The 23,327-nt window shown below is 36.6% G+C and overlaps 1 protein-coding gene across 2 annotated transcripts in view; it reads right to left on the bottom strand.

Annotated features, from left to right (window-relative positions):
• CTXND1 (cortexin domain containing 1) overlaps nt 1–17,096 on the bottom strand; it is a 99,243-nt gene extending 82,147 nt beyond the window's left edge. Inside the window, exon 1 of one of the 2 annotated variants that reach the window (XM_056806050.1) lies at nt 16,698–17,096. The gene's annotated coding sequence lies outside the window, so the exon portion shown is untranslated. The other variant, XM_056806044.1, reaches the window with a different exon arrangement.
• Nucleotides 17,097–23,327: the final 6,231 nt, after the last annotated feature.

The following is a 23,327-nucleotide window of genomic DNA, read 5'->3' as shown; positions in this document are numbered from 1 at the left end:
GACAGTCAGGAGGCCAGTCACTAGATAGAAAACTACATGAAAGGGAGTAAGGCATAAGAAGACTGGAAAGGTAGGAGGGAGCTAGGATATGAAGGACTTTCAAGCCTTAGCAGAGTATTTTGTATTTGATCCTGGAAGCAATAGGGAGCCACTAGAATTTATTGAATATAAAAGTGGAATGATCACCACTGTGCTTTAGGGAAATCATTTTGGGGGCTGAATGGGGGACAAACTGGAGTAGAAGAGACTTGGGACAGGCAGACCATCCAGCAGACTATTACAATGGTCCAGGTGTTAGGTGATGAGAGTCTGCTTCAGAATGATGGCAGTGGCAAAGGAGAGAAGTGGCATATTTGAGGGATGTTGCAAAGGTAAAAGCAACTGGCCTTAGCAACCACTTGGATATAGTAGGTGAGAGAAATCAAGGAGTTTTTGACTCATAGGTTGTGAGCCTAAGGAACTTGGAGGATGGTGGTGTCCTTTACGTTAATAGGGGACATAAGAGGAGGGGAAGGTTTGAGGGGAAAGATAATGAGTTCTGTTTTAGATATGTTGAATTTAAGATGTTTACTATATATCCATTTTGAGATGTCTGAAAGGCAGTTGAAAATATGAGATTGTTAGGGCAGGACAGGTAGATTTGCAAACATCATTACAGAACTGGTAATTAAATTCATGGGAGCTGATGAGAGCAAATGAAGTAGCATAGGAGAAAGAAGGGGATGCAGGGCAAAACCCTATGTGACACCTCTCAGATCTAACAATCTATAGCGTTCTGATTCTATGTGATACTGTGATAGCAAGCTATACAGACATGGCCCCTGCCCACTCAAAGCATAAAGTTGTCCATTTCATTATAGATCTTAGTCAAAAGTCTGAGAAATAGTACATGTCAAGGCAACATAATGACCTGCAAATTCACATGTCAAAAGTTAATGATACCTAACATTTATATAGTACTTAGTCTGTGACAATTGTTATAACATTTGATCCTTACAACAGCTCTGGGAGGTAGGTGATATTATTACTCCACATTTTATAGATGAAGAAACTGAGGCAAATAGAGGTTAAGTGACTTGCCAAGGGTTACATAGCTAGTAAGGGTCTGAGGCTGGATTTGATTTTAGGGATGGGTTACATAAGTAGTAAAGATCATATAGGACCCATTCTTTCCCCATACTATAATTCCATCAAAGGCTGGGGTTTATGTTGTGGGAGGAACTGGTTTCAGCCTGGAAACAGACTCCTGAAAGGAAACCAAGGCCCTCTCTTTGTGTGTAGGTACATCATCATAGAAATATCAGGTGATAAATATGACTGACAGACCTGGATAAGTCCCATAGGAATGAAATGCCTGTCCAGTTTGGAATGCTGTGCAAATTGGAACATGCTATACCATATGAGGAGGTTCTGTGGAGTAGAATATACCTAGCCCTTGAAATGCTTCAAAAGGAATATTAAATTACATTGTATTTGAATCAACTTGAGTGGAATTGAGTTCCTATGCCTTGGATGTAGGTAAACCCATTGTCAATGAACCCTAAGGAAAATGATGAGTTACTGAATTCTAGATTGGCCATTGTTAATTGTGAGGTAATCACCAGAAAGAAAATTTACTCTAAAGAGAGGAAATTGAAGTTGAGTTCTAGAGTCTAATCTTAGTTCTCTTCCACCCAGTCTTCATTGTCAGAAATGAAAAAAAAAAACAGAGATGACCATCACAACATCACTGAAATGAATCAGATTCTCCCATAATGCCCTGAAGACAAGTTAAATACCTTTTGAAAGTTATGTTATCTATAATAGGCCACCAGAGAATTCTTATTTGAATTAGATATATAGCACAGGAAAAATTCTATCATATTTCAATGAACCTAAAGAGACTAACTCAATTTTTTGGATGTACTGGAATTTTATTATTTTGGGGATGACTTAAAATAAATGGACCATTAGTTAGGTCTTAGGGAATCTTTATACTTTACTCATATTTCCCTTAACATTGTATTTTTTGTAACAAGATTTGACCATTAAATATAAAAACTGTGAATTTGTTCTCCTAACCTCTAAGGGCAGCTACATAGCTTCTGTGTCTTTCTTTCCTTGGCTCCTCTCACTTTAGGACACAGTAGACAGTGCTGCTTTGTTTGTCACCAAATGCAAATGGCAATTAACTGGCCTTATTCCCACTGCCCACTTTATCTTCTGGGTACTTCCTTGGATCTCTGGAGACCTTTAGGCTGTCCCAGAGGTGTGAGTCCAAAGTGTGGCAAGCTTGGCCATTCTGAGTTGGCCTTTTCTAAGTCATGTTGGTGGTACTGTTCCTGAACACCCCTGAGATTCTGATCCTCTTGCAGATGAAGGAGGAATCTAGATGAGCCACTCTACTCAAGGGTATTCAGCAATTCATCTGCTATCACTGTCCTCCACTACAGCCAAATTGGCCTCCTTTTTATTCACCCAAGCCATTGCCTCCTCCTCTATTCATCTGATGAATCGTGATCCATCCTTTAAAACCCATCTCAAATGCCACCTCTTCCCTAAAGAGTTCCATGAACTCCCTTGTTAGAAATGACCTTTTCCTTTGTAACTCATATAATTCTTTGTGCTGTAACTCTCTAAGGCATTTATCACACAATAGTGTGTATTATAGTTTTTCTATTGGTATTTTGTCTAGCTATTAGGAATTATACTCTCCATGGAGACAAGAATGATGACTCAGTTAAAATCTAATATTTTCCCCAGGACTGGGCTTAATAAATGATTGTTGAACTAAACATGGCTCTCACCCATAGGTGATATTAATTGGTGCCAATATCATGGTGTCAGATGGCACCATGTGCTCACATTGAGCAAGTATTAAGTCAGGTGCTCACTCAAGTCATTGCTTTCTTGGCACAAAGTGGCGGTACACCAGGACACTGTGGGACTGCAAGAGAAGGATGTGAGTGGGAAATGGTGGGGAAACAACTCAATAACATAGGAACAAATAAGTGGACCCTCGAAGACCTGAACAAAAACACTTTTCAAAGTCTTACTCTGCAAGAGTACTTTTCACAAAGTAAAAAACATATTCACAGCATAATGCTCATTATTTAATTAAGCTCTTTCTGGTAGGGATGGATGATCTAGTGGATAGGAATGGGATAAGAAAAGAACAAGAGACTACAAGAAGATACCAAGTGCAAAGATTTTGTTTTTCTGGTCACTAAAGGAATATGCCTCCAACTAGTCCTGAGAGGTAATCTTGGAGCAAGAGGCTGCCTGAGCAAGCTAGACTAAAGGAAGTTAGGCTTGTGGTATAGAGTATGTCTCAGATTAAACCGAAGACAAATTCAGAGCTGATTTCATTCATCGGGCTCTGATCACTCCAGGGTCTCCTCCACTGAGGCTCAGATGTCTGAACCAACCAGATGAGATCATTCTCACTCCCTCCTACACTGGGCAATACAAAGTTCTGCCCTGAAATGAAAACTAGGTTGGCTTTCTTCCTAGTTAAAGACCTAGAGTCTCAGAGATAGCAAGAGCTTTAGAAATCTTCTAATCTAGTTCTTTCAGTTTCACAGACTAAGAAACTGAATTTCAAAGAGGATCATAGGAGGGAACAAATGCCACAAAATAGAGAAAAGCCTCTTTGTAACTAGTGTTTATTAAGTAGTCTTCTTTCACACAGATTCCTTGAAAAGGTTTGACTGCTTTTCACTGAATTTAATCCTGTTTATACTCTTATTAAGTAGAAGTTATTAATGTAATGTCCTAGAAGTTTAAAAATATTTTAATAACTGTATTTCAATATAATTGGTTTCCTTTGCAATCCTCTGTATTTTATTTTATACATATAAAAACTATTCCAAGAAGGGGTTTATAGGTTTCAGCAGACTGTCAAAGGGAACCAAGACACAAAAAAGTTTCAGTATCTTTATCTTAAAGCTACTTTCTTTCATGGGAATTTGCCACCATTTTCCAGCAATAGAAAATAGCTAGTTGATCACCCATATTTATAGGTTAAATAATAACTTAAACATTTTTATAAGTTGTGAAAAGCAGTGTGGTACAGTAGGTAGAAAAGTGGCCATAGAAGCAGGAAAACCTGAGTTCAAGTCTTGCCTGTGATATATTAGTTTTGGATAAGTCACTTAACCTCAGGAACTTCTACAAAATTCTTTATGCACTAATGAGAGGATTTCCACACCAGGAGTTCTCTAAATCAAAGAAGTCACAGGATGGTAAAAAAAAAAAAGCCCCAAACATTCATGATATAAAGGATAAGAACAATTCTGTTATATTATAATAATCATAATTATACTAAAATATAAAAATAATACTAATAATATACATTTATATAAGGCAGTGGATATAGAGTTAGGCTGAGAGTTCATGCCTCACTTCTGACACCTACCAACTTTGTAACCTTGGGTGAGTCTTTTTCAAACTCTAAATTTCAGAGATGTCAACGAAGATTGGTAAGAGTTTCCTTAATTAGCAAAATCACAGATCTAATCTCAACCTAGACATTTATATTGCTAATTAAATAGGTCATTTCTTTCATAAATAGGTCATATCAACAACTCTGCGAAGTAGTTACCACAGGCATTATTTTCCTCATTTGGCAAATGAGGAAAATGAGAATTATAAATATCTTTGTCCATTTTCATTCATCCTTTCATATTTTCTTGACACTTGATATAACCCTCTAACCATATGATGTACCATCACTCAAATGACATGGTGTTTTATTCCCTGAAGTACTTTAAAAAAAATCACATCATTGCTTCAGGTAACATCCAATCCCCTCATGTAGAGCTACTTACACATGGGACCATGGGTAAGTCACTTCTCTCTTTTTTTGTTTCAGTTACATCTAACTATTTGTAATCCCATTTGTAGTTTTCTTGGCAAAGATACTGGGGCGGTTTGCTATTTCCTTCTCCAGCTCATTTTACAGATGAGGAAACTGAGGCAAACAGGGTTGAGTGACTTGTCCAGGATCACATAGCAAGTGTCTGAAGCTGGATTTGAGCTCAGGTCCTACTGACCCTAGACCTGGTGTTCTATCTACTGTGCCACCTAGCTGCCCAACCCTGTTCTGGTTTTTAGCTTATCTGTAAAATGATCAGCTTAGACGGATGCAGCACAGTATAGTAGAAAGTGTTCTGAATTTGTAATGAGAGGACCTCTGTTCAAATCCTGACTCTACTTCTTAAAAAGGGAAATAATTGTCCCTCAGGGAAATCATCAAATCTCCCTTGCCCTTAGTTTCTTCATCTGTAAAGTGATAAGGTTGAACTACATAGCCTTTAAGTCTATACTTTTCCAGCTCTAAATCTATGCTATTCTGACAAGATAATCTCTAAGGTCCCTTCTAACTCTAAATTCCATGATATCCATATAGTAGATATTAGAGCTGCCAGAATTTATTAGTTAATGCAACAGAGAAAGTAACATGTCTTGGGCCCAAGTCTCCTTGGTTCTTCTCAAGGATATAAAATGTACACAAATACTCAAAACTAAGCATAGTGGATTCTAATGCTTGCAAATAGGTCATGAGTTAATTTGAAATAAGCCTAAAAGGAAGGACTGAGATACAGAAAGCAATGAGTCCTAAATGATCGATACCATGTTGTCCTTGATCCTTGGGAATTCATCCAGGAGAAAGTAAACTGGCCTTTGGAATGTCTGCATAAGGCAAGTTTGTAGAAACTTTGGGAAACACCAAGTCTTGTTCTCCTCCATTTTCAAGTTGCCCCTACTAGGAATTAGACACAGAAGAGGATTCATTCATCCTTTCAGAATGCTGCTGCATTAATTATTACCAGGATGCCAATATTTTCAATACTTTTCCTAGAATTCCTGAATCTTAGAGCTCTAAGGAAATCTGAGTCATACTGCAATAGAATGTTGATTGAATCCAAGCTCTTCATTTTACACATGGAGAAATTGGGACCCAAGAGGTATAATTTGATCAGTCAAGAAGCATTTATTAAGTGTTCACCATGTATGCAAACTGTGCTAAGCAGTAGAGAGGTTACAAATCTGGAAGACCCGAGTGTCGGGCACTTGCTAGTTGTGAGACTCTGGACAAGTCACTTAACCTGTCTGCCTCAGTTTTCTCAATTACAATATGGAGATAATAGTAGTAGCCACCTTAAAGGGTTCTTATGAGGACCAAAGGAGATAATATTTGAAAAGTACTTAGCACAGTGCCTAGCACATAATAGATGCTTAATAAATACTCATTCTATCACCTTTTTCCCCTACCCAAGAAAGGCAATATATATCTATGTGTGTGTATATATATATATATATACATATGTATATATATTTCTTGTCCTCAGTGTTCACATTCTAATAGGAGAAATAATATGCAAAGAACTATATGTATTTAAGATATAGATAGTATAAAATGGAAAATGATTTCAAAGGGGAGGCACTAGCATCTGGGAGATTGGAAAAAAGCCCCTGCAAGAGGCTAGGGTTTGAGCTGATTTTAGAAGGAAGCCAGTAGTAAGCCAGGAGGCAGAGGTGAGGAGAGAAAACATTCTCAGCATGGGAAACAGCCAATGAAAAGGCACAGAGATTGGAGTTGCAATGTCAAGTGGGAGCAGCAAGTAGGTCATGGTATTGGGATTATACGTGGAAAATGACAAAATTTATTGAAAAGATAGTAAAAGTCTTATGTGAAGGGCTTTAAATATCCAACAGAGCATCTGCATTTGAACCTGAAGGTAATAGGGAGCCACTGGAGTTTACTGAGTTAGAGAGTGGTAATAGTCAGACCTGCATTTTGGGAAAATCACTTTACCAAATGATATAAATCTGTAATCACTTTACCAAATGATATAAATCTGTAAGAATTAATTAATAGAAGAGGTGGGATTCAAAACCAATTTTCCTTACTCCCAGTCCAATATCCTTTCCCATACATCATACCTTGTCTTAGCTGAAGCCCATTTTCTTTTGTTTTTCTTTATCCTTGGAATGTTTCTTTCTCTTTTTCCTGTCACCCCCATTTCACTCTTAAACTTTTCTGATAACCCTTTTGGGATGTTTCTTTAACAATGCTTCTGCTGGGGCTCATCCAAAGTATTTTAAATATTTATTTTATTATCTTTTTATCATTTTATTATCATATTTATTATCTTCTCATTTTTATAATAATAAAAATAATATTATTATATCATATCCATTATATGCTAGGCATTTTACAATTATTATCTCATTTGATCCTCACAATAACCCTGAGTAGGTGCTATTATTTTTCCCGTTTTACAGATGAGAAAATTGAAGCCAACATAGTTTAAATGACTTGTCTAAATCATTTAACTTGTAAAGATCTATAACTGGATTTGAACGCAGGTCTTCCTGATTCCAGGAGATGGATTATATCCACTGTACCACCTGGATTCCTACTTTCCTTTGCTTATGTATGGAATAATCATTAAATCTTCATATGTAAAACTTTTATTTCCAGGTTCTCACAACTTCAGTAGGTTCTATGTCACTCATTTCTTCAAAGTCACTTTCAAAAAACCATTTACTTTAGACCTCCTCTAATCACCATTCTCCCCTATTCCCCCAAATTGGTGTTCCTCCTAACTGGCAGCCCCTATGTTAAGAGACTGTGTGATGAGTTTGACTTGAGGTCACAATAGCTGGCATTAATTCTTGACTTTAATGCTTACAGTTTGTGACCACAGGTGTGTTTCACAATCTCTGAGTCATCGGTTTATCATGTGTAAAATGAGGATGAGAATACTTATAATATTTACTGCATGAAGTTGATGCTAGAAAAGAACTTTACTGGCTTTAAAATGACATATCACTGCCAGTTTTTATTATTATTATTATTATTTTGAGCAAACCAAGCATCCACTATGTGTAAGGCCCATTGCAAGGAGCTATGAAGCATAAACAGATGAAGAAACATATTGTCTATTTTCAGGGTCCTTTTACAACTTAAATAAAGTTTTGTTGTATTTCAGAATGTAAAAGCTATTCTTAGCTCACACACTATATAAAAACAGATGGTCGGATGGAGTTGGATGTTGGATCATCCATAGTTTATGGATCCTTGATCCAGGAGAGTATCTTCTAGCTGGGAGGAGGGGGGAAAGTGTAAATAAATTAATAATAAATTATTTATATATTTATTAAACAAAAAATTAATTAATAAAATTGAAAGCCAAATTAAAATGAGAGAGGTACAGAGTGAAATGATGTGTTCAGGAGTGGAAATAAAAAAGAAAGGATTATCTCTGCTTGGAGATCCAGACCTGAGTTTTTGGAGGGATAAATACCCTGCCCAGAGTCACCTGGGAAGGGGGAAATAGAGAGGAAGGAAAATTTGAGTTAAGCTTTGAATCTTGGATAAGAATGGAAATCATGGAGCATAGCAGGGAAGAACACCCCCACACCCTGATAACATGCTAGATTCTAATATTATAAGAGTTGGTGGTAATTGATTAGGTATTAACACTAATGCCAAATATTTCCCCAGTTGAGGTGCCATAAATGTCTGAAATGACTGAAACTGTATTAATTCCTTTGATTCACTTTTTATTCCTTTCCCTTTAAAGATACAAGTACTCCCAAGTTGGATAACATTGTATTCATTCACAATAAACTGCTAGTGGGGCAGTAGATAAGAGACTGGATATAGAGATAGAAGACTCATTTTCCTGGCTACAAATCTGGTCTCAAATCCTGTGTGATCTTGGGCAAGTCACTTAACCCTGCTGGTTTCAGTTTCCTAATCTATAAAACAAACCGGAGAAGGAAAATGGTAAATCACTCCAGTATCTTTGCCAAAAAAAACAACCAAAATTAGGTCTCAAAGAGTCAGATACAACTGAAATGACTGCACAACAACAACCGAACTGCTAGTAACCAAATAGAATCAGGCTCTTTTCTTCTTTGCAGGAAGGATGCCAACATAAGAGAAAGGGAAGTGGGTAGAGTCCCCTGAAAAGTTACAGAGAGGTGAAATTAATGCCACCAAAAACAAGCTTTATATGTGTCACTATTGCTTAGGGCTAGTCTTGAGTATGGGCAAAAATGACCCCTAATGTTGTATTTATTTTAAGGTTAACACGCTTGTAATGATGCATAAACACTGTTTAACAGCTTGCAGAGAGCGTGTTCATTCTAGCCCTTCCCTTTAATGGATTTATAAATCATAGAATGTTTTTTGCTAGAAGAGACCTCAGGGACCATCTAATCCCACCACCCAATTTTTCACATGAATAAGCCTTACACCTAGATTCCTTTTCTTCTACTTCCCCTTTCCTGCTCATATTTTGAGATGGATTTTCATTTGTATAAAAATATTTTGCCTGTATTACTTTCCTGATGAATATTTCCTTCTAACAGTGCATTTCTATCCCCACTCAACCACACACACACACACACACACACACACACACACACACACACACACACTCAAAACAGCAATTATACTAGGAAGAAAGTATTCACTAAGAGAAACACTCTTTGACTTTGCCAGGAAAGTCAAAGGATCATATTAAATGACTATCTGTATTTTGGTCTTAACTTAGATTGAAAAGGGGGGAAAAGAACCCCTTGAACTTAAAACAGCATCAAACCTAAGAAAAAACAGTACAAACTGAGGCTTCTGTAGCTGTCTCTTCCTCCTCTGGAATGAAGAAAAGTCAGACTTTGCAAACCTGCACTTGAAAAAGAAGGGAAATATTAAATGGAAACACCAAATTCAACTATTTTCAAATCTTTTCCTTCACTCCAGGAGCCTATATTCTCTTACTCTAATCTATTTCCTAAGAAGTTTTGTTTTTGCAATATTTCCCTCCCCACGCAAATAACATTAATAGCTGAAATTAAGTAAAATTTAAGAGATATGCTTCTAATTAATTTTCCTACCAACAATCCTCGTCACTATTTTTCAAGAAGTGGTGATGAAGATATTAGCTACTTTTGCCAAGGGGAGCATTCTGAGTGTTCTCCCCTGGAAATTTTAGGACCAGAATTTGCAAAAGACAGTGATAGAGAGAGGAATGATACAAGATTGAATTATGTAATGGAGAGAGCACTGTACTTGGAGTCAAAAATTATGCCCTAATTTTACCTTTTACTTGCCCTTCATTAGTTTAATTTTCTTCATCTGAAAAATGGGATGATAATTCTCACACAACTAACTAGATGGTTGCAAAAATGACTATATATAAGTATATATATATATAAGCTCTTTGCAGCTTTATAGTCCAATACACCCAATTGGTCCAAATATTGGCTATACTCATGAAATCATATCTCTTTGAAAGAAAAAAGTATAGATATACCTTTTAAAAATTACACTTATAAACTTCATTTAGATCAGATATGGGGGAGGAAAAGTAGGGCTTGTGTTTGGACTAATATAATGCGTGTTGGCTACAATATATTATCTTTTTTTTCCCAAGGAGTGCAGGGATTATTTAATTAAATGCTGTCACCATCAACGACTATTACTACACTAATGTTTAAAAACACTAGAAATTCAGAGATTCCATTTAAGTTCAGTCAGAATGGTTAATTTGCCAAACACTATAAATTAACACTGGGAAGAAGAGAATTCTTTCCAAATATCATCTAGTAAAATAGGGTTATAATTGGATTGTCATCCTTTGAGAGGAAAAATGAAGCCAAGTGATATGAGCACAGTGCTCCTTGTGCATTGCCTTCATTATTAGAAGGTATTTTCTGTTTACCCTTTTTCTGAAGCTACTGTTAAATCCTACCCTTCTTTGTAGGTCATGAGTCATTACTGAATATAATAATGTCCCATTATATTGCTGCTCTTGATGGCATAGTATATTGCAACAATATGGGTCAAATCACATTCCTCAAAACAATTACACACATAAGAACTGCATAACACATGATCACCTTTACAAGAGGTTCTCAATCCTATACCACAATACTATATACCCATCTACAGTATATATACAGTATATAAATATATATGTATATACATTTGTATATGTATGTATGTGTGTATTGTACTAGTATATGTAGCTATATAGTTTCTCCCCCCTCCAAGGTTTCTGATTTTTTTAATAACTGGAAAGATAGTTCACTCTCCTTTTCATTATAGAAAAGAGAGAAAGAGAGATCCCTGTTCTAAAACAAAGAAGTATTTTAAGGTTCTGTCTATACCTCACCCATTCAAAGACCACTTACAAGACACAACCTTAATTGTTCAAAGCAATCAAGATCTAGGTAATAAGCAAAATCTAGGAAATAAGCCTCTAAAGAGTCAAAAGAGATGCTATAGATTCCATACACCAGAGTTCAGACCTTTTTCTCATAGGGGAGCCTCCTGAAAGTCTCTTTATTTCTCTTTTGTATACAGTTATAACAAACTTTTTTTTTTAATCAGAATTCTTATTTCACAAGATGATTGAGGAAGGAAGCATTTGAGGATTCAGGATGTATTCCAAAAGAAGCTAGAAGCAAATGATGGCCTCAAAAAATAAGAAGAGATAGGAGAATTATTTTTTTGAATGGAGATAGGAGAACTCAAATTATAAATAGAGCTCTTTAAGGTAGAGGGCAAATGACCCTATACACAGGTAGGTCAATGAGCTTTCAAGACATTGTGTACTGTGCTCAATATGGAGAGTGCCATTCTTTGTATTTATTAATTATCAAAAGAATTTCTATTAATGCAATATAGTATAAGATTATATGAAATCTTGAATTTATCAAACTGCTTTTCTTTTCTGTTTTAGAACAGATAAATAAGGAAATCTATCCCTTCATTTTATACATGAGGATATTAAGACCCAAATTAGTAAAATGATATGTCCATGGTCACTCAGGTAGCAGGTAGCAATCAGGATTTGAACCCTAATCCTCTGACTTCAAATCAAATCCTTTTTCTACTGTACTTTGTGATAATGTCCCTTGAGCCAATTATGTATATGTGTGTATAGATATAATTAATACTCACAATACACACACATAGATGTATACATTTCTAATGTTTAGCATATATAGCAAAATAGTTGCTATATATAATAATGTATATTTAAAAACCACAGAAATATGTCATATTTTAAAGAAAATTTCCATTGCAAAACACTTTTTAAAAACCTATTTTGGCACTTAAAAGGATAAGCTTCAGTTATTTAGAGCATTCACTCATGTACAGCAGCTCATTCCTCAATCAAGACAGAAAAATGAGGCATTACTATACTTCATTGGCCTCAAATCCTTATTAAAATAATTAAGCGCAGATTCTTGGAAGAATGACAATTTTATAAATAGTGTCCTTTCTATTATGGCAGGGCAGATTAACTAAAGCTCTTTCTTCTCAGAGTTCCCTGCAGTACCCCCAGATTCAAATTTAGTCATGGAAATAATGCTAAACTTGACCATTACTTTGTCAAACATATGGTTCCTATAGATTGAATTATTATTTGTATTCCTTGAATGTTTGAGAGTAGAGATACTGGTTGGAGATAGACTGGGAGCAACAAGCCAGCATGCTCAAAGGGAATGTCTATTTCTATTAACCTTGCTGAAATGCCTCAGGGATGTACGCTTTTTTATTTGCAGTTTTTTGCCTGTGATTTTGTTTGCTTTGATCAGTGTTTCTTTTTCTGAACAATTAAGGTTAAAGCTGGAAATGTTTATTTTTGTCATAATTAGAAGTCTGTACATTTTGTATCATGTCCTTTAAAGCTCAAATTTCAGGATTGTGCCATGATCAGCTGTATTTTGATCTCAGAGAAAAGTCAGTTTTCATTATCTATAGATAATAAAATTTACATCATGTCTAAACTTACTATTTTACCTACTAAATAATGACCTTTCCATATTTAACAATATACAAATGATGTCGGTTGCTCAGCTCCAGGCAAGTCATTTTACTTTTCAATACCCTGTACTATTCACCAAGACTATAAATTGCTGAATTGTTGAAATCTCCTTTAATAGAAGGCATCTCCTCCCTGGGAGTTCCTCACACCAATGAAATCTCAAGTTCAGCTCAACATACAAAAGTCAATGTGGAATTCTGGATAAGGCTTCAGAATTAGTCAGGGAAACTCGAGTTCAAATCCTGCCTCTGACACATACTGGCTATGTGACATTGGGCAAGCATTTAACTTCTCAGCAAAGGACTCTGGGAGTTCCTTACACCAAAGAAATTATAGGTCTAGCTTATATATGCACATATATTTGTATATATTCACACATACATACATATGTGTATAATATTTATATTTATGCACTACACTTGATATATATACTATACATTATATATACATATTAAATATAAATACATGTTACTATATATACATCTTATACATTTATACATGATACATTATACATACAATGATTTCATTGGTTTAGAAAACTATCCATTTAGTTTAGCAACAAATTAGAGTTAGCAGCTCATTTGTAATTTGCCCATGGTCACAGCTAGTATGTGTCAGAGGCTGGACTCAAACCTATGTCTTCCAAAATCCCAGATTAGTCCTCACAGTGCTGTTTCTCTCCTAGTATGCACTGTGCTAGAGTGGAAAGAACACTGAATTGGAGGTTGGAGGACAGTGGCTTAAATCCAGGCTCTGCCAGTTGCTTTTTTTTTTTTGGATATTGGGTTTCCAAATCTGTAAAATGAGGGGCTGGAATGAATATGTGGGTGAAATGATCTCTGAAGTAATTTCTAGCTCCAAATCTCTAATCCTAGATACAATCACATAAAGGTAATAATTAGAGCTAGTTTAGAAATCATAATCAGCCAATTTATAGTTCATTTTAATTCAATACTGATTTGAGCATCACTTGCAATAATGAAAAGATTTAACCAAATTTTTCATCTCAGAGAAAATAAAAATCTATTGGTTCTACAGTGGGTTCCCAATATAATCTTGTCCTGTGTGTAACCCCTAAGGGTCATATGTCTTGAACAATTTCAGTAAGACATCTTTAGAAACAGTCTTAGTCAAAACTAAATTAATAAATCATGTTCATGGCTAAACTTATAATGTTTCAGATGGTAAGTGAAGTTTCCAGGAGGACTAACAAATCACTTTCTGATAGCTTTCCAATGACTGTTTAAATGAGAAAAAAATGATAGGGTGAGGGGAAGAGTAGAAACCTAAGAAAAAAGAAAAAATTCTCTGACAATAGAGTCTAATGAAACTAATGCTATAATAAATCTTTGCTCAAATTAAAAGCAGCAATATTAGATAACTTTGAACTGGAGTCTATCATCAGTTAGTTTATTTAGTGCAGTGGTAAAAACACTGGCCCAGGAATCAGAAGACTTGAGTCCAACTCCTCATTCTTGGGCACTGGGTGACTTGAGGGAAGTTGCTTAATGTTCCTGAGCCTCAGTGTTCTCATTTGTAAAATGGAGCTAGTCATACTTTCCCGTCTTTCTCTCAAGCTGTTGGTTAGAATAAAATGAGAACACATTTGTGAAGCACTTTAAAATTGTAAAACCCTATGTGAATCTGTGATATTACTGTTATTGTTATCATAGCAAATGTAAACCTGAAAAATAAAACTATCCTATGAATGTAGAAAAAAAAAAGATTGTGTTCCCTAGGGAGTAGATCTCTCATATACTCTTAAGATTACTTATGGTTTGTGCCTATGTATAAGTCTTCCCTCAAATTCAAAGCAATAATTCTATCACCCAATAATATCTCTATAAATAATGCAGAAAAGTGGTGGGACCAGCAATGATAATAAATAGCCAATGGTAAATTAGAGAGAAAAAAACAAAGGAAGACTTTTCTCCCCTTCCTTGGTGCTATTAGGATGAATCACTATAACCACTGAGCAGAATGGGAGGCAGGGCCATGAAGGGAAAGTTCAGACTCTCCTGATTTTTTAATTCTCTGCATTTCATGGTTTCATTTTCTTTCCATGACTTAAAATATCATTTTACTTTATTCAGGATACTAGAGAAAACTTATATGCTCAGAGGGTCAATTTCACACCATACCCATAAGAATACCATCATAGACGTGAAACATTTTGGGGTAGGAAGGTATCTCAGAAGACATGTAGAGCAATCCCTACTCAAAGCATGAATCTCTCCCATATTCCCAGGAAATGGTCATCTAGCATCTGTTCAAAGATTTCTCACCTAATGCAGCATCCTACTTCACTTGGTACAGCTGTCCTTGTTAAGAAGTTTTTCCTTATGTTGAGCTGAAATTTGCTTCCTGATCACTTCTACCTACTGGTCTTAATTTTTTTTCTGAGGTCCAGCAGAAGTCTAAAATCATTCTGTCATATGAACTTTCTCACACATAGAACTTGAACCAAAATGTCTATGTTTGGTGTCGATTACAAGGCAACAACAGATTTTCAGCTGAATGAACTTTCCAGTCAGGAAAACACAGTTACACAAATTGTACTCTTTGCTTGAAGTTTATTCCTAGAACTAAAGTAATTCCCACCTTCAGTGGAAACACTGGAGGGAAGAAACCTGCCTGATATTGTTAAAAGCAATAAGGTAGGACAAAATTTCATAACCTCCACTGGTCTTGAAAAATCATTCAACCTTTGTCCAGTTCCACTTGCAAAACCAAAACGGCAGCCAGGTAGACGCATCAAGGCTGGTGGTCAGCCAAGACAATGATGGATCTACATCATTGGATCTACATCATATGGATCTACATCCATAGCACACATTCACTATGCAAATGTAATGACCATTAGCCCTCCCAGCACCTTGCAATCTCCCTTTTAGAAGATGAAGTCATTTATACCAAGGAGTCCACATTCAGAAAACTAAGCAAAATCCACAGATTTTCAAAAGGTTTAAGTGATCTTGTGCCTGTCACAGAGCAAAGCCCAAGTGCCTTAGGTTCATTATAAATAAATGAGAGCTTTAACAAAGTTCCATCTGTGTTTCTAAGCTGTCCAGCCAAAACCACTTACCAAAGTGTCAGAACACAAGGCTGGCGCAAAAAAAAAGTGCCTCTTCCAATGAGGGTTACTGTAGTGTCAGACTAGCCCCTTTCCTACAGAAATCTAGAAAGCTAAAGCTGATCCTGGTCCAGCCAAGTGAACACAGATACTGTTTGTTACCTGTCCAATAGCTATAGCAAGTCATTCATACTACAGACAGCTAAGCTATATGCCTGCTGCTTTTCAGTTGCAGTGTCCAAACTGAGTAGATCTCAGTGCCAGTATGAAGAATAGTTTGCAATGGATTATAACGCATAATAAATAATCAATATTAGTGGGCAGTCTGGTCATCTCATCAGAGCAAACAACCATTCTTCACATGTGTATACACACACACACACACACACACACACAGAGAGAGAGAGAGAGAGAGAGAGAGAGAGAGAGAGAGAGAGAGAGAGAGAGAGAGAGAGAGTTAACTACCAGAAAGACTGAGAGAAATAACTAGAGAGGGCTACCGACCTAATAGTTCTTGTTCAGTACAGGACCAGCCAGCGCAGCCTTTCCTCTGCAATATACAGGCAAATGTAGCTGGAGATGCCCAAGGCTCTCTGAATCTCAGCTTAGTTTCTTCCCACAGATCCAGATCAAGGAGAAAAGCCCAAAGCTCTGGCTGACAATGTCCTCCCCTTGCCCAATCTCACTTTCCTCGAGCCCCTTCCTGGCTCTCTCCACAAAACTGCAAGGCTTCCCTCCCCAGCCAACCCAAAGAAACAGCCCGTGCCTGCTGCAGTATCCCAGTAACTTACTGCAATGCTTTCTTAGCTGTGTGTAAGTGGCTCTTCTCCCAAGCCCCACATGGCTCTGTCAGCTGGCGAGTGGCTGGATCCAGCACAATTCAGCTCCAAAGGATCTGCATGTTGAGTATAATTGCATGCGATCTTGACTGAGAAATTCTGGCTGCAGTGACTGCTCACCCTATCCATAGCCTCTGGTGGATGCTAAGTAAGCAATCCACTGGGTCTTCATAATGAACGAAAGAGAGGAGGCACAGCTTTAGAGACCAGATAAGAGGGTTTTCTATCAATAGACACAGACAGCATCCATAACATTTTAAAGGTAAAGAAGCTATATTCCTCTCACAATGTGTTGCCTGGCTGAATCCCCTAAGAAACAGAAGGGCAGACCTCAACATGAGTGGCAGAAACAATTTTTGAAAAATGTTATCTGGGAATTGCCTGGCAGCATTTTAACAAATCAGCCGAAGAGTTATATGTTAGTACATACTTTCAAAATTTTACCCTTTCGGAAGTGGGACAATAAGTACAAGTCAGTGGAATTTCCCAGAGTTATGACATTTCTACATGGGCTTTCTCTAGCCTCATGCCTGGTGACAATTCTGTGGAGACATCTTTTCCTAACCCTTGTCCGAAATTTCATCAATGAGTTTCATAAACTAAACAATGTGTGCTAAGAGTTACTTCAACTATGGTAAACTTTTTTTTAAAACCTCAAACTAATAGAGAAGGAAAGCAAAGGTTCCCTGAATTTATGCTTTGAATATGACTTCAACTGGAACAGAGGCTTATCTCCCCTGCCCTAAGTAACAGATCCTAAATTCCAGATAATTTGCCATGTGTCGCCAGGGTCTAATGGCAATTGGAGATCAATTGCCCTTAAAAATTAGGGTGACACCTTTTAGCAAAAGATTTCCATTCTGGCGTGGTGGTGGTTCTAAGTCATTAAAGCTAAGCTGTGTTCTTAACAGTGATCTCTTCTTTTTGTTGTTTTTTTTTAAACTTCAGTTCAGAAAAGAAGTAAACTCCATAGCAAAGGAATGTGTCTCATTGTGTGAGGACAACAAAGGTTAGACTATTCAGAATCTGACCACTGACACATGTACCACATGTAATCCTTTTGTATTCATTTATTTCCCTTTGGTGGAATCACTCTGCTGATGACTTAAAAACTCACCCCCCCCCAGTTTCACTCTCTCCCAAGTGTCAAAATCATTTCTAAATCTAAAATTCCAAGTTTATGATTTTCAGCTTCCTGCTGGGTATCTTCATATAGATGTCATGTTGACCCCTGAAATTCAAAATGCCCAAAACAGAACTGAGATTAGCTCCAAAAAAATCCAGTATCTCCTTATGACTCCTCTGTTTCTATGAAAGACACCCAATGAATCAGGCTTAAAACCTTGGAGCTGGCTTTTGATTTCTCCATCTTCCCCACAATACCACATTTAATCAATTTTCAAATTCTGTTAATTTTACCTCAGTAATATCACCAGAACCTGATGCTTCTTTCCATTTCTTCTGCCCTCATCCTTGAGTTTCTCATTACTTCTCAACAGGACAATTATAATAGTTTCTTAGTTAATCTCCTTCAGTTTTTTTCCCTTCTCCCAATCCATTCTATATACCACTGATAGATTAATTGTAGATAATCACACATTTTAGATGCAGAAAGGCCATCTTGTTCTATTTTCTCATATAAGGCCCGGGGAGACTAAGTGACTTATCCAGGAAAATTATCTTTTGACACAGGTAATAAGGGCAGAGCCTGGATTTGAAACTGGGTTCCCTATATTCATGGTCCTCTATATACTGGGTCCTATATATCCATTACTCCTCTACTGTATCACACTATCTCTTCCTAAAGAAGCATAGCTTCAATAGTATGCTTGTCCTTTCCAAACCCTCCAGTACCTCTCTATTTCCTGTAAAATAAAGTTCAAACTCTTAAATCAGTCATATACTATATACTTTGGCCTCAGTCTACTATCCTTGTTTATTCTCTTCTACTGGATTTCAGAAACCATTCTTCTTTGTAGCTCCTATATCACCCAATGAGGTGCCTTATTTGGGGGAAATATTCGTTAAGTATTTCTACATTCAATGTTATAGATGTTGGATAAATAGCAATTGTGGAATGGTTCCCATTGATAGTGCTTGGACCATTACTAGTGCTTTGGTTCATTAGAACTGACATTACAGATTTTGAATCCCAAGCCTTAGAAAATCCACCTATTTTTGATTTTTAAATGCTAAGAATCTAATAGTAAGATAGGAGATTCATCTTGACTTCCATATTCCTAGAGTTCTAGTTACTCCCAATTTTTCTATCTGTAATAAAATACAAAAAAAAAACCCACAAGAATGTTTTACTGGCCCTTATGGTCCCTGTAACTGGAAACTGTGATAAAAATGATGGGTGACTGAACAGGAAGAACCACCCACTCAGTAGGATTTGAAGGAGTAAGATCTTCCTTTTTCTCTCCTTCCTTCTTTTTTCTCCTTTTGAATATACAGTTCAAGACTGTAACAGCCTTTTCTTGGACTTTGGGGGGGGGTGTATTTTTCTTTTCCCCATGCCTAGAAAGACATATGGCATAAATGACAGTGAGAGCATGTATTTGTCTAGATAAGCCTGAGTGAGTCTGGATTTCAAGTCCTTAGCTTTTTCTTCTCATTTGTTCTTTCCTTGCACATAGGTGACTGAACAGACCTAATAGAGATATTCCTAGTCTTGGACCATGTTCTGTCTAGCTCTTAGAACTCTGATTCTTGCTCACCTGGAGCAAAGGGGCTTTACTTAACATCATGATCCCTTTCCACTCAGATCCACTCAAATAACTCATCAGCTCCTCAGAAGGGTAAACTAGAATAAATATAATTTGAAGTTTGGGGTTGTACTCTTGGTCAGAACTGATGGAGTTAGAACTAGAAGAAACCTTAGAGACCATCATTTCAGATGAAGAAATCTGGGAATCCCAGAAAGGTTAAGTGAATCCCTTGGAGTCATTGTTTAATCTTGAGTTTAAAATTGAGATTGAATTACAAAACAACTTTAAGGCAAAATTGAAGTTTGTATTTAGGCCCTCTGATTCCAAATCCAGCACATTTTGCACTGCACTGCAACAACACTTCTTTGCCTACACAAAGAATTGCTTGGATAGTCAATAATTGTAGTTGACTGTCTCATGATAAGGTATAGGAGAAGATTATATATCTATTCAACAAATATTCAATGAGCCCTACTACATGCCTAGCACTATTTTAGGTTATATGAGAATGATACAATATCCCCTACTCCTCACAAATCTTCAAATACAGTGCAACCCTAAGAGAAGCTTAAAGAAATATCTTCAATCAATTAAAAAGAAAATAGGAAGCCTATACCAATTGCATAACAGTGATATGTATTTTAAAAACAACACACAGAATGCAGTCTGCTGTTTTCTGCACCTGATGAATCTTCCGAGTGGTCTCCATAAATCATCTCTGAATAAATAGCAGTAATTCAACACAGTAGAAATGCACTATGTAAAATTGGTTTCTAGTGAGAAAAGTATCTCAGTTATTTACAGTGGGATCTTACTGGGAAAATATTGCAACTAATATTTTAAAATAAGTGTTATTTCAGTGAGTGGAATTTACAAAGGGATAGATTTCAACCCAACATAGGAAACAACTTCCTTATCATTAGAACTGTCCAACAGCAGAATAGGCTGGCTGCCTTAGACAGTGTTCAAACAGAAGCTGGAGGACCATCTGTCAGAGAGGCTTCATAAGAGATTCCAGCATTGAATGGGTAGGAGGGGAGGATTGGAATAAATATCCTCTAAGGTTACTTTGAACTTAAAAATTCTAGGGTTCTCTTGCTCTTTCTCACTCTGTGAGATAAGAATAAAGCTATATTAAATTGGTTATCAATAAAAATGTCAATTTACTCTGACCCACCTATAGAGTCCCCTGAATGAGAGGATATAAAAAGGTGAATTCTGGTATTATCAAATTGTTTTTGGTGGCACCAACTCCACCATGCTGATTAGATTCAATGGTGTTCACATAGACATGACCTTATTCTATAGAAGTACTTCATGGGAGTGGAGAAATTGGTTCTTTATGTATTGATTAAACAGTAAATATTTTGGAAATCTTTATGTCATGCTTTTACTCCTCCTCCTTCCTCTTTCTCCTTCTCCTCTTTCTCCTCCTACTCTTCCTTCTTATCCTCTGGTATTCCTGTATTTACAGGTCCAATGGCACTGTAATCAGCCCAGATGCTTTGATCTGCTCCATTTCCAACTCCTTCTTAGATAACCTGGTGCCCCACCCCTACTCCATACTCCCAAAGGGAGGAGAGGATCACCAGATCACCATATTAATGCTGAATTTAGTAAATATACCTTTTGGCTTAGCCTACTACAACTCTGACCTCTTAAACTCAAGAGATACACCCGCCTGAATCTCCCTGGTAACAGGAATAATAGGAATGCACATCCACACTCAATTTGTCATCCATTCTTGTCACATGTTGTGTCCACTTAAGAGCACTGCAACTTTTGTGCTTATGTTGTGAGAATGCTTTATTCTATCCCAACTGAAAAAATGGAAACCAATTATAAAGTGAAATCTGTTCAGAACAAAACATTGTCCCCCAAGGATGCTGAAAAGGACTTGATATCCCTGGGTAAATTTATAATTTCTCTCTCTCCTTATCTCTCTCTTATTTTCCCTCTCTCTCCTCTTCACCAGCTTTTCTCTTTCCATTTCTTGTCATTCTCTTTTTAAGGAAATATGTAAATATTTTCTTGGAAAATCTCCAAAATATTGAGCTCTTGTTTTCAGCACACTGCTGTTCATTCTTCTTTTTCTGGGCTTCCTGCCTCAGCCCAATGACACAGCATGCCCCATGATGTTAGCACATCAATTTCGTTGTGTTAGCATGGCATATCATTAGTCAGAACTTTGGTCCTGATTCACTTTGTCAGGTAGAAAGTATAAATGTATTACAGACAAAGTTCTGGTTTGAGCCCATTTACTGGTTTTCTCTGATGGTCCATGTTTCATTTGAGATGTAAGAGTTGATGACCATTTCCTAAAGTGAAAAAGTCCAGGGAAAATGGATTTATTCATAGAATGCTCATATTGGAAGAGATCATTCAGACCATTTGTTTCCCTTTACAGAAAAGGAGACTGAGGCTTTGACAGGGGAAATGGCTCACTCAAGGTTACCAAGATAGTTGTGCAGCTAGATGATGCAATGAAAGAGTGCTGGGCTTCAAATCAGGAAGACTCATCTTTATGAATTCAGTTCTGACCTCAGACATTGACTAGTTCTGTGATCGTGGGCAAGTCATGTTTCCCTATTTTCCTCAGTTTTCTCGTCTATAAAATGAGCTGGAGAAGGAATGGCAAATTGCTCCAGTATCTTTGCCAAGAGAGCCCCAAATGAAGTTACAAAGAATGGGACGTGATTGAAAGTGACTGAACAACAACACAGATGTTTAATAGTACCCCCAGGTCTCAAACTTAGACCTCTTGACCCCTATCCATAAAAAAAAATGATTGTAATAATAATAGTTAACTTTTAAGGCTTGCAAAACCATTTATACATATTATGTTGTTTGCTTCACAATAGCCTCCTATTATTATTTCCATTTTACAAATGAGGAAACTATGGCAGAGATTGTGACTTGCCCAGAATCACACAGCTAGTATTTAAGTGCTCTATCTCATTATACGATGTCATTTCATTCATTCTGTCTCAATCAGTCTAATGTCCACACACTGGCATTCATAGCCTCCTTGAAATGATCTACAGTCATCCCTTGCTATATTGCAGTTCACTTATCACAACTTCACTGTATCACGAGTTTTTAAAAAAATCTAATCCTGTATCATGGAGTTTTCAGGATACAGGATTTTATGGATGAATACCATACTGTACACAATAGAAATGCCATATGCCACTACCTCTTGCACAAGTTTGCCAACGTGAGATTGTACATGGCACAGTATTGTCTGATGGAATGAAAGGCAACCAACCACAGTACTATGTTCTGTATCCTGGGCACTGATTGACTCAGTGTTTATAAGAGTGTGAGAAAAGTTAATCAGAGTATGGGAAAGTTTTATATGAGAGTGGGAAGGGTTTATAAAGCCTTAAAACAGATAAATAATTAAATATAACTCTGCTACTTCATGGATTTTCACTGATTGCGGGGTCTCTGGAATATAACTCCCACAATAGGTGAGGGATCACTGTATATACCAAAGCTGAGAACCAACATAGATGTGTATACTTTATTCCTTTACTCTCTTTTTAAATTTTTTGTCAATTTTATTCTAAATTAAATTAAACATTCATTAAATTATGTAATTTAATTCATAGCTTATTTTATAATTATATGATAAGATATGTCACATAATTTTGTATAATATAATAAAGCGAAAATGAAAAGAAATTCATTATATTTAAATTAAATATTTATCTTCTAAAGTTTTGAATTCAAAATACCTCTCTCCAGCCTATCACCTATGGCAAGCAATATGATACTATTAAATATGTGAAGTAATGCAAAACATATTTCCATAATAGCCACATTTTATATCCTTACTCTCAACCCTTAGTACACCATCTGTATGTAA

This window comes from Monodelphis domestica, chromosome 1 (assembly GCF_027887165.1).
Source record: "Monodelphis domestica isolate mMonDom1 chromosome 1, mMonDom1.pri, whole genome shotgun sequence".
Lineage (NCBI taxonomy): Eukaryota > Metazoa > Chordata > Mammalia > Didelphimorphia > Didelphidae > Monodelphis > Monodelphis domestica.
Note: the sequence above shows the minus strand (reverse complement) of the source record. Positions and strands in the feature narration are given on the sequence as shown.